The 14,051-nt window shown below is 44.3% G+C and overlaps 2 protein-coding genes across 2 annotated transcripts in view; one reads left to right on the top strand and one right to left on the bottom strand.

The window, feature by feature from the left end:
• Window positions 1-14,051, top strand: part of GABRA5 (gamma-aminobutyric acid type A receptor subunit alpha5) — a 58,114-nt gene that overhangs the window by 12,292 nt on the left and 31,771 nt on the right. The window lies entirely within an intron of this gene.
• Window positions 1-14,051, bottom strand: part of GABRB3 (gamma-aminobutyric acid type A receptor subunit beta3) — a 196,075-nt gene that overhangs the window by 157,204 nt on the left and 24,820 nt on the right. The gene's annotated exons all lie outside the window — the stretch shown is intronic.

Raw genomic sequence — 14,051 nt, 5'->3', positions numbered from 1 at the left:
AAAACCTATTGAGCAACAGAGTGTTATTCTGAGCTTTTCATATACAAGCCCAGAGTCGTGCCTGAGACACAGCCAAGTGCTCGGGAGCCTGAGGTTAGGTGCCTAGATGCCCAGGTTTTCAGAAGTTAGCCCCTAACATGGGAAAGGGGGGAGTTGAGCTTCTGCCGGTGTCCCGTCCCGCTGCAGGGCTGGCTCTGCAGGGCAGAGCTGACAGCCACACGGTGCTGCATGTTGGGAAGGTGAGCTCCTGGGGCCCAGTGGTTAAGGCTTGTTGGGGCTCAAGGAGATTACGCTTTTGTGTGCAGGCACCTGGAGCTTCCCAGGTTTTATTTCAGGTGGTTTTGACCCGTTTTATTTATTTGTTATGGCCCTAGCCTTAATTCTCTTCTTCTGAAAGGAAGAGAGATTTAAGAGAAGTAAGGTATCCATATGTAAGTCCTTACAGCTTTAGAGCATCAGAGTTGTAACTGCACTAGTGCTAAAAAGACTTAGCCACGATAGAGGTCATGTTTAAAAGAAGGAAAAAAACCTCTCGTTTTCTCTTCTGCTATGTGTATTGCTGTTCTTACTAGCTCCAAGTTAGAGACCTCTGTAATAATAAGCTCCTGAAACAATATGAGGGTACACATACATGCTTAAATGAATGAAAGTCAGAATAACTATCAGAGAAGCCTATATTTCACAAAAATATTGGTAATGCTGGGCTTGAAATAAATCTCACTGCTGCTAAGACTGCACTAGTACCACTCCAGAGACCACTGCAGAGGCAATTCCCAATTATCTGTGTAAATTACTTAACCAGGCTAGCAGTCAGCCTGGAGAAAACATTGCGTTGTGTGGCGGATTCACAGCTGGCATGTTATTCCTGGGCAAGCACTGGGTTTTGCAGTGTTACAGAAATGCGGTGAAGCACCGATCTGTGAGGCGATGAGCTGAGCCACCTGAGGTAGCGGAGCAAGACCTGAGTGAGCGAGACCCAGGTGAGCTCGCTGCTGAATCCGAGTTACTCAGTGGAGATGCCTCTCCTGTGACCATGGCAGAGTATTGTCACATTAGGTGCCGCAGGCTATAGGCATATTGAGGAAAAGACGGTTCCCTGCTCAGCATATGCAGCTGGAGAAAAAATTGGGGCTGACACAGACTTTTTCATCGTCCCACTCAGTCTCTTTTCCCCTGGGTTTGGGGTTTTTGTTTTTGTAGGCTACAGAAAGACACAGAGTGCTTTTGTAACCTAAAAAACATGCAACATAACTTTTTTTTTTTTGGTAGAGTATTGTGTGTGGGTGTGCATGTGTGTGGAAAAATTCCCACTAACCACGGTGTATGTGATAAGAAATGGAGCGCAAAGCTTTTTAAATAGCTTGCCTTCCACTATTGCAAGTAATGACTTTAAAAATAAGAGTGTCTATGCTATTCTGTTTAAACACAAGTCAGGAAACTGCTTTTGAAACGTGCACGGAGCTGTGCTACTTTAGCGACAGCAGTTTTTCATGATGGGCATCTCAGCAGCGAGAGCAATGCTCTGCCACTGGGTGGCTTGAGGATCCCGTCCCAACCTGTCCAGAGGTGGCTGTGACATGCAGCCAGCCCCTTCAGCTGCCTTTGCATGTCCAGATGAAGGTAGCAGCTCAGCAGCACTACCTGGCATGGCTTTCCTTGAGAAGATGGGCAGCACTGGGCTTTTTGAAGGGAGAGCTGCTTGCCTCGTCAGTGGTGCACTGGTTGAAGGTACTGGGTCTTAGCCGGGGCTTGAGCCCCATCTCCTGTAGCTCCAGTCAGCCTTACTCAGTTCTGAGGATCTGGGGATGTGGAGACAACCCTCTGTTAGCTCTGTGTTCCCCTCGTTTCCAAGGAGGAATTGCGAGCTTCCCAGACTGTACGTAGGAGTAATCCGTGTAGGGAGGATTGGACCCTCTGTCATTGACAGAGATGCCTGAATTGCTTTTGCAACCTCGCATCTGGCTGCCTGAATGAAGAGGAGGAAAGCAGCCGAGCCAATGCTGACCTTCCATCTTATTTGACTTCCAAATATACCGAGGATGATCAGCTAAGCAAACTTTCAGCTTTAGCACTTGTCAGTACATACATTTTCATGATACACGTGTTTACTTATAAAGAAAAATGTATTCTTTGCATATTGCATTTGATGATATGTTGTCTAGGTCAGAAGTTGATGGGATATATGTTGCTAGGGAAATCTAATAAATGGGCTTCTATATACGTGCAGTATTGAAACCCTCCTGCCTGAATACAGGAACATAATATGTTCTTTAGACAGATTTCATTGGCAGCAACGTTCTCTGCAGGGAACAACTTAATAATTCTGATTGTCTTTGATTTGGTAGGCCCTATTTGTTTTATTTCGCTAATGTGATTTACAAATGATACACTGCTGAATTGAATGTTGCAAATTCTGTTTCTGCCCCTAGAGGGGAGTATTGTCCGTATCTCCACTTTTTAAATGATTTTTTTTATTTTTTTTTGTAAGAGCACTGTGGTAAAAAAGCACTAGTAAATACACTTCATATTTCCCTAATCTGTATAGAAAATAGCTTCATGAATGGAGGCAAAAAAATGATTTGTTCATTTAAAAACTTAAATTTATTTAGTTTATCTTCTCTGAGAAATAAATGTTGTAAAAAGCATAAAGCTCGTTTCTTCCATGAAACTGTTCCGAAAAATGGGGACTGGTTTAAGCAACCTTTTCAGGCTTAGAGAACCAACATGTCTCAGTAAGCTGCATTTTTTTACTCAGTGGGATTTGGCCATAAAGACAGAAGCTCTGATAAGCTGGACTGTAGGATGCCAGAAAAAAAGCTGCGAGTCTGCCTTTTTTTTTTTTTACTAGAATTTGTATGAAGTAGAGCATGCTCACTAGAGCTAAACCTTTGGACCGTAACTGAACTTTTGGCCAGCAGTTCATAGGGAATTTCTGATGATTTGTAGATACTGAAAAATGTTTTTGTATCAATACAAGGGCTAGCCTCCTTGAACTCCCACTCTCACCATCATTTTGAAAGTACCCTAAGCCACTTTTTGCTACCACTGGGGATACCAAGCATCTGATATAATTTGGGATTTTTAAAAATGACATGGTCATACATCTGAAGAGTGTACAAACAGATTTTTCTGTTATTACAGCAGCTGAAGGTTGCCGGAGATTCTGAGAGTGTTTACCGTCGTATCTGTGCCATTAATCTGCAAATGCATAACTTATCAGCTGGAGACTGCAGACATTTGTCAGTGTGGTGTTAAGAAACTGCAAAATTTTTAGTACAGCCCTGATATACAGCTATCTATCACTCCTGAGAGATATATAAAATTCAGCAATATGTAGGATAGCTATCCACTTGATGGCAGCATAACCACGCTGCTTGCTGTTCTGTAATGAATACACTAGCTTATCGAGGCTGAAAATATTCGTATATGAGCACTGAGTGTTAAAATTGTACATGCGAGTGTACGCATGTCCTGGATGCGTGTTAGCACAAGGTCTGCTCTTACATGAAGCATTTCATTAGTAACCTAACCATTTTATGCTGTAGAGCTATTGATTATAAAACCAGTTGGCTGGAAGATATGATACTGCTTTCAGGACTTCCAGTAGGAAAGCTAGATTTTGTTTGCTTGGTTTTTTTAAGGGAAAATTATTCTATGAAAATCGTGTGGGTTCTCAAGTGCTGACTTTGCCAGAAGGCAGCCTTTCCCAGATGCAGGGTTGCTTGTATGGCCCTGAGCAAGGAGTGACCAGAAAGTCTCTGCTTTAAAACGAACCCTTAGTTTTCAATCAGCCAGCCATCGAGATGGGAACACTTCTGTTCAATTTGAATACTTTTTTCTTATTTCAAAGGGAAGATTTCATTTATGCATCCATTTATATTTACAGAAAGGGATCTGGCAATGCTTTTGGGTATTGTATAAATATTACAAAACTAATTAGGAGCTATCAAGCCATACAAATACGCATTTCCTTTCCCCGTGTCAGACTTGCTGCCTTTTCTTTCATATTCAGGCTTCAAACTGCCTGAAGCTGGAAGAAAAAAAAATAATTCTTCACATTGGGCTGAGTCTTGCAGAGTGATGAAAAACTGCCGTGGTGGCAAGGACTCTCAGCTGCTTTTCATCAATTCAGATTTTGACAGAGTGAGAGAAAATAGGAATATACAAAGTTAAGGGCCCTTCCCTGAGGGTAGCAGCAGGATTCTTGTTTTAACACCAAGCCTATTGGTTCCCGTCTCTCTCCTTTGATTGCACATTGCTCCGTTTCTCAAAAGTTGTCCTTCAAGGAACTCAGATTTGTTGTTTTGAAAAATCCATGGCTGGAGTTACCCACAGGGAGAGAAAGGCATCAGAGAAGACTTGTGGTGTAATACATTCAAAACGGACAATTATGACCTGCCCAAATATAGTCCCTATGTAGAGTGCGTGACAATAGCCTATTCTGCTGGTAATAAAAATGGGCAGAGCCCCACAGAGATCTCCATCACAGAGATGGGAACTTGCACGGCAAGGGCAGAATTGATTAAAAGACAAAACCCAAACCAGAACCAGCCTGTCCATGGATGAGGGAGATGCTTGCCTGGACTTTGAGGGATTACAAAAGGTCCAACTTTAGTTCCAGGTCTGCGCTGAGCACAGAGGCAGACCCAACTTTCCCTTGGGGTTACCTGGTACAATTTCTGCCAGATTTCCTTGTGCATTCCCCATCTTATAAGGGTGAACCAGGAGGGCCGACCTGATGTCCTGGGTATGCATGGAGGGATGGGGTGACTGAACAGATACCAGAGGGAAGCAGTGCCCTGATGGGTACCCCCCAAGTACCCCCAGGAAAGCACAGCTGCGTTGGTGAGTCTGTCTTTGCCCAAATCTGCAGACAGGTCCCAGCTTCTGCAGCTGGGGTCTTTGGAAGTACCTGGTAGATGCTGAAGAATTGTTATGGCTACGCTATCTTTTTTTATTACCAGGGGAGGATAACATCACAGTGAACTCTAGTCGTTTCACTTAGACTGAAATTAAAATCTTCATCTGCCTAATTGGAAATACCGTCCCCTGGAGTACAGTTATGTTTGTGCTGAAACATCAGACTGCCAATGAGTAATCTAAAATATGCTGTGGTATTGTGCTCCAGGCAGGATGGGTGGGATTCACCTCAGCTAATTTTACTCATCCTTAATGTTGATGGCTGCAGCTAAGCCTCTTGGCTCAGAATTGCTCCCAGTGCAGGGGAGAGGCTTTCTTAAGGAGTTAGGTATCTGCATTACTTCAGAAGCCTACTTTAATATGAAAGATGGTTATTTCTCTCCACTCACTGTTTAAGGGGTTCCTGTTTCTTTCACAGTGGCAGGAAAAGGAGCATGGGGTAACTGCTGTTACTATTGATGTCTGTGTTTAGTCACAAGTCCCATCCTACTTACTTATTTCCATTGGTGTTTCCCACCCCCGTACTCATGTAGCCTGGAGATGGGTAGTGTGCCAGCCATCTAAAGCTATGGGGTGTTCTGAACAGCAACTGGTCCTGTAGCTCCATTGTGGAGGACTTGCACAGTTTCCTCTCCATGCAACATAAAGCCTAAGGTTGTGCAAGTGTAACACATGTGAGCATGCTTAAATTCGGTTCAGTCCTCCACATTTGTTTAGGTAGGTGTAGGAGGGAATATAATGCACTTAGGACGAGCTCAAGAAACCTCAATAAATTGCAATCCTGCCTTTGCTTATTTAGATAAGAGCCCATAGAATGTTGGTGAGGAAAGGGGTGCCTAGCAAGGGACGCCAGAGGCCAGTTAGCTGCTGGTGGGTGCCAGGTACCTGTGGCTGAGTCAACAGTAGAGGATCAGGAAGATGCATTTGAGGGCTTAGGTGAGATTCGGTTTTGCAAGAAATGGGGTTAGAAGGGTTTCGGGGAGCAGGATGCTTGGTATTGATGATGGTCACTCAGGAACAACTAGGAGGTACTGCAAGTTGGGATATAGATATCTGAAGTAGTCAGAAAGCAAAAGCACGTGTGAGGAATAAAGGGCTTAGGGAGGCTGGAGAGTGGCTCCAAGCTACTTTGGAAAAAGAGACAGGAAGGGTCTGGTCTAAGGTGCTTCAGAAACATTAATTAATCCTGGATTGTGTTATACCACAGTTACCCTATAGGAAATTCTTAGTAATTTGCCCTTCTCTGAAGGCTTCATCAAATCAAAATACTATAGCTGAGTAAAGTTGTGCAATGGGTGTGGGTAGGGATAGGCTTCATTGTTCCATTCCTTTCTACTCGGCTTCTTCAGCCTTTCTACAGGAAAGTGTCTTGTGTGATGGTGCAGATGAAAAAGCGCACATGGCTTGTCATTTAATGCGTAGTCCACTGGCAGTGCCTGTTTCTAGTCTTTTGTCTACTCAGTTCTGTAGAAGTCTTAAGATACTGCCTTTGGACATCTCAGTTACTTTCTAAAAGTAACATGACATGTTAAAGTCATAAAGACATAAAAGTGACATGGACAGTGGGATAGAGTGCACCCTCAGCAAGTTTGCTGATGACACCAAGCTCGGTGGCGCAGTTGACACGCTGGAGGGAAGGGATGCCATCCAGAGGGACCTAGACAGGCTGGAGAGGTGGGCTTGTGCAAATTGCATGAAGTTCAACCAAGCCAAGTGCAGGGTCCTGCACCTGGGACGTGGCAACCCCAGGCACAAATACAAGTTGGGTGGAGAATGGCTGGAGAGCAGCCCCGAGGAGAAGGACTTGGGAGTGCTTATGGATGAGAAGCTCAACATGAGCAGGCAGTGTGCACTGGCAGCCCAGAGAGCCAACCGTGTCCTGGGCTGCATCAGGAGAAGTGTGGCCAGCAGGTCTCGCGTGGTGATTCTGCCCCTCTACTCTGCACTCGTGAGACCCCTCCTGGAGTACTGTGTCCAGCTCTGGAGTCCTCAACACAGAAAGGACATGGACCTGTTGGAACGGGTCCAGCGGAGGGCCACGAGGATGATCAGAGGGATGGAGCACCTCTCCTATGAAGACAGACTGAGAGAGCTGGGGTTGTTCAGCCTGGAGAAGAGAAGGCTCCGGGGAGACCTTATAACAGCCTCTCAATACCTGAAGGGAGCCTACAGAAGAGCTGAAGAGGGACTCTTTGTCAGGAAGAGTGGTGACAGGACAAGGGGCAATGGTTTTAAATTGGAAGAGAAGAGATTTAGATTAGATATAAGGAAGAAATTCTTTACAGTGAGGGTGGTGAGGCACTGGAACAGGTTGCCCAGGGAACTTGTGGATGCCCCATCCCTGGAAGTGTTCAAGGCCAGGCTGGATGGGGCTTTGAGCAACCTGCTCTAGTGAGAGGTGTCCCTGCCCATGGCAGGGGGGTTGGAACTAGATGATCTTTAAGGTCCTTTCCAACTCTAGCCATTCTATGATTCTATGATTCTATGATTCTAAAAGAGCTTACTATGTTAGCATATCTTATATTGATGTTCAGCCTGACTTACTCAGTTTCTTACTGTTAAATCAAAATTTCCTGAAACTGCATACAAAAATTTCTATCTTACAGTCGTGTAAGATATGTGTATCATTCAAAAAATTCCAAACTTATTTCTGTCTGGTTGCTCTAAATGATGAAGCAAGTCTTTTTCACCAGGCTTTAGCTAAAATTCTAAGGTTGTGTCCTATAGTAGACACTATATGCAGTATAAAAGCCTAGGAAGACTTTCTGCAAGCAAGGCTAGCCTTTCCTTTGTATAGTCCTTCCAGCAATTTGGGCCATGAAACTTCAGGACACGAAGGGATGATAAAACCCTGGATTATTATAATGGCTCAGTCAGACTTCCTAAGGTTGTCTCATTGCTCCACAGTCGTTTCTTCAGTGGCTATTGCACTCGTGTGTTCTGTCCATGAAAAAAACGCACTATGTTTTGACTTGGAGATTCAGCTAAAGATAAGGAAAATTAGCAAAACCTCCTTAGTCAAAATAATAAATACCTACTATGTTTTTGTCATTAACAGTGCATCTTAAAAGCATCAGTTATGCAAATTGATTTCCACCTCAATTAAACTCAAACCACTATCTCTAGGTTTGCTCAGTCCAGTGGTAGAATATGTATCTCACCCACTCTACCTGCTTTTGCTTTTCTGTCTCTTCTGAAGATCTCACTGAGTTGACCCATTGCTGAGGTGTAGGCACAGCTCCATCCCTGTTTGTGTGCAAGGGCACAGGGGAGAATGAGCTGGGGGAAACAGTACCCCAGTGGTCTTGATAGGAAAAAGGAACTCCCACGCAGCTGCAAAACTGCATCTTCAGCCTGCGGAAATCTGGGTGGAGAGAAGGAGCCAAGTACATTGATGAACATGATTTATCATGGGAACAGTCAAATGTCATCAGGATATTTGGCCCTTCCTTCTCTCAGGTTGCACTACAGCAAGCAGGTGCTTACGCTGTAGCAGATGCTAGCACTGGTGGTAGTATAAATAGCAGACAGATGGTAAATTGAGGCCTGTTTAATGACTGTTCATGGTGTGAAACAGCTGAGGGATCAGAGGGCTTTTTCCCTAGAGCGGTGAGCACACTCAGCCTGCCCCTTTACCTGGCACTTCACGGCTGCATTGATCAGGAGCGTGCAGCATTTCAGAAGCAAGGCAAAAAACCCCAGATAATAATGTCCTGCTTCGATGGCTAAACAACCTCCTCCATGTATCTACAAATAGGCGTGTGCGCATGTTTCCCTGTGAAAAAACGTATCATCAAATTGCTTGGTGCATGCCCCTTTCACACAGAGGCGTGGAGGAGCATTGAAGTTGCACAAAAAGCAGGAGGTCTTGATGAGAGGTGACCTGGGAGGTGGACACAGAAATGTGAGGTGAATAAGAAAAGGCTGGAGTTAAATGCAAGTGGCTGAAAGGAAATTGGTGAGATATTTTGGAGCTCTAGATTGTTCGTCTGAACTATGGAAAATAACCAAGGATTTCAGCTCTGTATTTAGGGTTGCCAGATCATAATCCCTCCTACCTGCCCTCCCATGTCTGTTCATCCCGGTTGAGATGTGAGAGAGCCCAAATGGGCTGGTACTCCGCATCCAGTCCCCATGTCCTTTATTACTTTCTAAATCCAGCTCATTTTTCTTTGTAGAAAATACTGCATGCAATTTTGTGCCTGTCCAGACAAATACAAAGGTTGTGTGAACTGGGAGGAAGGAATAGTATGGCTGTGCAGCCAGGTTACCCTCATCCAAGGAGAAACATGTGCCATACTGACAGGCAGAAATGGAGGAACAAAAGCCCCTCTGGCCAGTCAGAAAACCTGCACCCATTGAATCATCTAACAGGTGGTATCAAAATCGGAGGACGAGTGCTCTGTGCCCATCACAGTCCTTAGCCTCCATTGCCTAGGGTGCCTGCAGGACTTTTCTGTGCTCCCTTCTCTCTTGGGTACTTGGGTTTTCTCCCACTGAAAGCAAGGATTGGATGACCTCCTGTGCAGTCAAGTGGCACAGGGTATTGCCATTGCTGGCTGGTTCTGCCAGTAGCTGGGACTGGCCTCTCTTGAGAGCCAAAGAGAAGCTCATAGTTCAGTCTTGCATTGCACTTCAAGAACAATTGTATTTAATGCAGTTAGCACATAGTTGAACACGCCACCAAAGGGCCATGCTGATGAGAAGGTCATAGTCAAAACGTGTAGCATGTGCAAACTTGGGGAAATGTTTGGCACGGCATAATGAAGTGTGGGCTGGTTGAGATGTTGTTTCCCATTTTACCTGCATCAATAACTGCATCAGCTTTTTAGCATTGCTAATACTAGTTACATTTTTGCTTTTCAATTGAAGAGTTCAGTAGAAATAGAAGCTACTGCAGAGGAGAGAATTGAAGGCCTTTCTCATGGGGTGTCAAGCAGAGTTCATCATGTATAAGGGACCAGCAAGGAGAGAAAGCTTGGAGAGGTTTTTAAGTGAAACTGTCAAGTAGATGGGTGTGATATTATGCGATAGCATGCATAGCTGCGCAGCCATAATGGTCTGAAGTTTCTTTATGAAAGTAAAGTTTGTAGGCAGAGAACCTAAAGAAGGAGTTGACTGCCAAAACACTTGGACTTTTTACTGCACCAGTTAGTCTGATAAAAAAACAGAGCTTCTTCCAGTAAGTTTTACTTTGCTTATGGACTTCATTAGACAATGCATGGCAAGGATGGATGAGCATAAACTCAGTGCTCTATCTATTGGTTTTATGCAAATACTGTAGAATGAAAGGTATTACCTCTATTATAAACTTTTACCAGGAGCTGGAAATGTGATTCTTCCTATAATCTCCTAAATCCCTATAAAAGATCAGATAACTTAAGTGTCCTAATGGTTATTTTATTGCCTTTCTCTGTTTTTCCTGTGTCTAGAGGCTGAACATCCCCCCTGCCCTCATCTAACAGTGTGCTCTGGGCATGCCAAGGTATCCACATGCAGGGAGGTCATTCCAGTAGTGGCACAGCTTTTGAGATCAATCCTGTCCACCTCAGATCATCTCAGGATAACCTAGTCTTCAGCAGTTAATCTAGGCAATTAAAGTCTTGTTTTCTCACTTCAGCATAAGCTATGCTAAGGATTTGGTTTGCTTAAAATGAGAGTTTGGCTGTCAAGTACACCATACCTCTGAATTATGTATTCACAGCTCACAAAAACATCAGTAACTGGAGCTCTTAGTCTTCCATAGTCCCTTCCCTATGGCATTTTCAAAGCACATTTCAGTGTCATAAAAAGATAGCACATCTCCACATCACAGGGAAGTTGGGAAAGGGCATTCTTGGCAGAATGGTTATGAAGAAAAAATGGGCTAAGATAGAAATTTCTGCAGACCACTTCAGTCCAGCTCTTAGCTTCTGCTCTGTTTGCCTGGTATGGTGAAATCCAAGTAAAAGGGCATACAACAGGTGTTATAAATAAGAAGCACTGGTGAACTGCCTCCGTATCCCATGTAGAGCTGCAGAACAAGAGCCTGAGTTGGTACCACGACTGAACATGTATCCACATCCTAACAGTTCTGTTCTGTGTTTAGGTAACCCACTATCACCACCATCAGCGGGTTTTGTCAGGACAGTATGGGAAGTGCTTCAGAACTGGGAAAGGTCTTTACATGTGTGTGTGTGTGTGTGTTTGTGTATATATACATAGAATCACAGAATCATAGAATGGTTAGAGTTGGAAGGGACCTTAAAGATTATCAAGTTCCAACCCCCCTGCCATGGGCAAGGACACCTCCCACTAGACCAGGTTGCTCAAAGCCCCATCCAGCCTGGCCTTAAACACTTCCAGGGATGGGGCATCCACAAGTTCCCTGGGCAACCTGTTCCAGTGCCTCACCACCCTCACAGTAAAGAATTTCTTTCTGGTATCTGATCTAAATCTCCCCTCTTTCAGTTTGAAGCCATTACCCCTCATCCCTGATAAAGAGTCTCTCCCCATCTCTCCTGTAAGCCCCTATTCAGGTACTGGAAGGCAGTTATAAGGTTTCCCCGGAGCATAAGCACACATTACTTTTACTTAAGGAACGCAGGGAGACATCAGTTCCCTGGACTATGCAGTTACTGTGCTGGGGCCTGTAACAAGTCTTGCTTTAAAACCCTTTGCAAGGAATAATAGTTTGTTTATAGAAGTGTTCCCAAGATATCACAGTGGGAGAATGGGTGAATAGTTGTGTCCTGAGTCAAGGCTAAATAAATAATTTCACAAACCTAACAATGTGTTCACGGTATGAAAAAAACAAAACCAACACAAACCAGCAATTCTCTGTTACTCTTTTATCCATGTTGAGCGTGCAAGAGTGCATACCGGAGATGCTGCAAGGGTTCAAATTGTTCTGTTGAGGTCCTGTCAGAGCAGGTACCCAGGGAAGCTCCTCCTGGAGTTGGTTCCTTAGAAGGGTCTGACCCAACCCTGAAGTCTCCCTTTGCAGGTAGCCAGCCAGCCCCTTGAGGTGGGGTATGGATTGGGTAAGGCTGGATCCACTTAACTGGTTTTTTTGACATGTTGGGGAGATGTTGAGATAGGTTTGAGATGAGTTTCAAGCAAACATTTTGCCTTTTTTAAAGGAAAATCGTGATGGGTGGTGTCATTCTGGGAAGGGCACGTTGCCTCTTCTGCGCCCCTTCTGGCCTGAGCCACACAGTGGGTACTGCTTGCCAGCACAGGTAGGGCCAAAGCACAGTGTTAAAATGCTCCCTTTAGTCAGGGGCAAGGGCAGTGCACAGAAATAAACAACTAAGAAGACAGAGCTGGTTTGGGGATTAGGGTAAACGGGCAGAAGAGCTTCATATCTCTCCAGCCCCAGTAGCTCAGAGACAACAAAACTTTCTTTGTGTCCCCCTCATCAGTAACTCTTGTTATTCAACATTTATCTTGAGTTAAATTCTCCCAAAAGCCACTGGTGACTCTGCCTTTCTGCTCCCCTCTCTTTCTAAAGCTCTCTGTTTTAATTTGTTTGCATACTAAAGCTAGTAGCTGATAAGAAAAAGCGTGTTTCTGCGTCTGGCTGTTGGCTCCCGGGGCAGGTGACTGCCCTCACCTCCTGCCTGGCAGCTGCAGATAATACTCCGGAAAGTGTGTTCTACACTTCCAGGGTAGCAGAGAGATGATAGCTTTGCTCAGTCTCCCAGCTATTTTCCCACCAGTAGGAGCAGATGCTCCTTGCACTGAGGGAAATCATGGGAACAGCGGGGAGGTTCCCTGCAGCCCCCTGAAACAGGCTCTTGCGGGACAGAGTGCCTTGTGCTCTCCTTGCAGCACAGTTGCTGGCTCCCAAACATCTGCGTTTATTTCCTTCCCACATCCTTGACTTTAACACCTCCTTCTCCCCCCATCTGCTAAAAAGCAACGGCCTCTTGAAAGCATTGCCTTACTTAGTTCTCCCGTGGGAAATGGTTGAAGGTGACTTTTCTGGAGGGAAGAAGACTTGCTGCTTGAATTGCTGTGCTTTTCTTAGATGAGTATTCGGTTACGTGTCTATATTTTGTTGAAACAGAACATCAGTAATCACTTTATGTTCTTAAAGTAAAGGCTATACATAATGAAGCTTTGATGAAACTTTCATGTACAATTTGGATGAGAAGTGAAATAATTTGTAGCCCTAACTTTTTTTTTTCAGATAGTTAAGGTATGCTGTAGCATTTTGTTGGTTGATTAACGTTTGGATAGCAGTGTAAGTATTTGGAGCATTATGAAAGTGAAGTCGTTAATGATAAATCAGCAGCTGTAACCAGGTTTGTTACATATTTTGGGTGAATACTGGCCCCACTGAAGTCAGGGAGAATTTTACCATTCACTTCAATAAAATCAGAGTTTCGTCTTCCCATTGTAAAGGACCTTTAACAGACTCTTATAATCTTGTCAAAAACTCTGTTTGAGTGAAACTAATCGCATAGGGCTTTTATTAACACAGAATGATGGTGGAGGAGGGAAGCTTTTAAATGCTTCTGTTGGAAAGAACTGCAGTTTGAGCAGTGCTTATGCTGTGACAGAAAAATCCTGGTTTGGAGACTGTCTCTAGCTCAGATAACTGTGCTGCAGTGAGCACTGGGAGATCGTTCTGGAGTGACCACATTGAAAGAATTAGGCAAAGGCTGTTTCATGTATGTATGGCAAGGCCTCCTTTCCCTTCTTTCAATAAATGCAAACTGGGAGTAATTTTGTTATAATCAGCTGTGTAAACTAGGGTATGCGTTAACACAATGTTAAAAGCCAAAGCGTGCAAATATCACCCCAGGTGACATTTGAAGAAGCAGACCCAGATATCAATTTCTTTGTGACTCCTGGAGTTCTGATGTGAATATATCGTTTGTGCTCTGCACCTAGGAGCAAATCTGTATGCAGGGACCCATGCTTCCAGCCCCCAGAGTGTAAGAGACAGCTGCTGTGCTGCGCTTTTTTTTTTCTTTTCTGCATGCAGTAGGAAATCCAGTCTCTTTGAACCAGGAGTCAATTTAGTGACTCTGTTTTTCAGGTCCTTACACAGTAATGAAAAACAGCTCCTGTTGGGCACAGAGCGCTCTGCAGAAATTCAGGGTGGTGACATTTATGTGTTATATCAGAATCCTCAGTCAAGT

This window comes from Numenius arquata, chromosome 1 (genome assembly GCF_964106895.1).
Source record: "Numenius arquata chromosome 1, bNumArq3.hap1.1, whole genome shotgun sequence".
NCBI lineage: Eukaryota > Metazoa > Chordata > Aves > Charadriiformes > Scolopacidae > Numenius > Numenius arquata.
The sequence above is the reverse complement of the archived record's forward strand: the minus strand, read 5'-3'. Positions and strand labels throughout refer to the sequence as shown.